The sequence below is a fragment of the Polypterus senegalus genome, chromosome 2, assembly GCF_016835505.1.
Source record: "Polypterus senegalus isolate Bchr_013 chromosome 2, ASM1683550v1, whole genome shotgun sequence".
Classification (NCBI taxonomy): Eukaryota; Metazoa; Chordata; class Cladistia; order Polypteriformes; family Polypteridae; genus Polypterus; species Polypterus senegalus.
Window position 1 is genome coordinate 131,598,342 of NC_053155.1, and position 1,466 is coordinate 131,599,807.

The window sequence follows — 1,466 nt, forward strand, 5'->3', positions numbered from 1 at the left end:
GAGGTTGTCAAAGGTGCTAAGAGAGCCGAATGAGTTGTGCAGAATTGGCTTGCTGTCCCTCGAAGATAATAAAATATGTATGTTACCTATGCTTGCACTTAGCCGCCTTGTGATAGCCCTAAAAAGTAGTTATTGATGCATTTCTCCACAGTCTTAGTTTTTTAAAAAATGCATAAAATGTGGAAAGAGAACTTAGCAACCTCAAGCAATCAGCAGACATAAAAAGAGAAATACCACATGTAAATCTTTACTGCAAATCCTGGCTAAAGGACTAATACTAAATATAGTCATCCATTTTAAAGTCATGTAGCGAGTGCTTTCCCAGCAGCACTGAACACAAGGCAAGAATAAGCCCTGAAAGAGGAGCTTAGTAAATACAGTTTTACAAATTTCATCAACAAAAATACATGTTAACTATAGACCAGGCTTTCCCTTTTATCAATGGAAGCATACAATACCTAACTGTAATGCAATATTGTGCAGAGTATGAAAATAGTACATTTTATTACTAAATAATTAATTACATTTATATGGTGCTTTTTTAACTTACTCAAAGCACTCTACACAGACAATGGGAAGCCACTTCAGTCACCATCAACGTGTAGCATCCACTAAGATAATGCCACAACAGCCATTCTTGCACCCGTACACTCACCAAACACTGACTATTAGGTGGTAAAGGGGTGACAGGGATGACTACGGGGTCAGAATGACCAATTTATCCAGGGAACCCAGGAAAAACCTTCTCTTTTTGAAAGATGCCCAGGGATGCCTTAAGCCGCAGGTATTTAGGACATTGGTAGTACATCTCATCAGAAAGATTTGTGCCAATTTTTAACGCACAGTTTACTGGCTGCACTGGGATCCACACACACATCACTGGTTAAATGCCTGTGCTGGCCTCCCCAATGCTTCACTCCAAGATTTTCCTTGATGGTCTCCCCTCCAAGTATTGGCTGGGTCCAACTTCAAGTGGATTATCTAATCTGCAGTGCAGGTGGCTACTGGGTAATAGTGAGCACTGGCTTTTTTTAAGTGGGTCATCTGCAGTGGAACACTCCAGAATCTCACTTACCTCCTTTTTCGGTTAGAGCATGATAATAAAAAAGTCAGTTGACGAGAATTCTGCAGGGATTAAATAGTTTGTCATCACTGTTTGGTGATCTTCCAGTACTTATTTCAAGTGCAACATTTTCCAACATCTGGAAGGGCTTGTTTTAGGACTATGGGAAAGTGATGATATAAAGATACCTACAGCAATGTTTCTTTTTTGTAAGATGTAGCTTTTTACCAGCATTCTAGAGTCACGTTTCTGAATCTGATCAGAGGTCATCTATCTTGAAAATAAACACTCTAGTCACAGTTAAACACACACCATATTTAAGCTGCTACAGATACATAATCCAGCTAAATTGCTATGCAATGCAATGCAACGTTCCAATCTTGGGCAAAGTATGCAGGAAGTT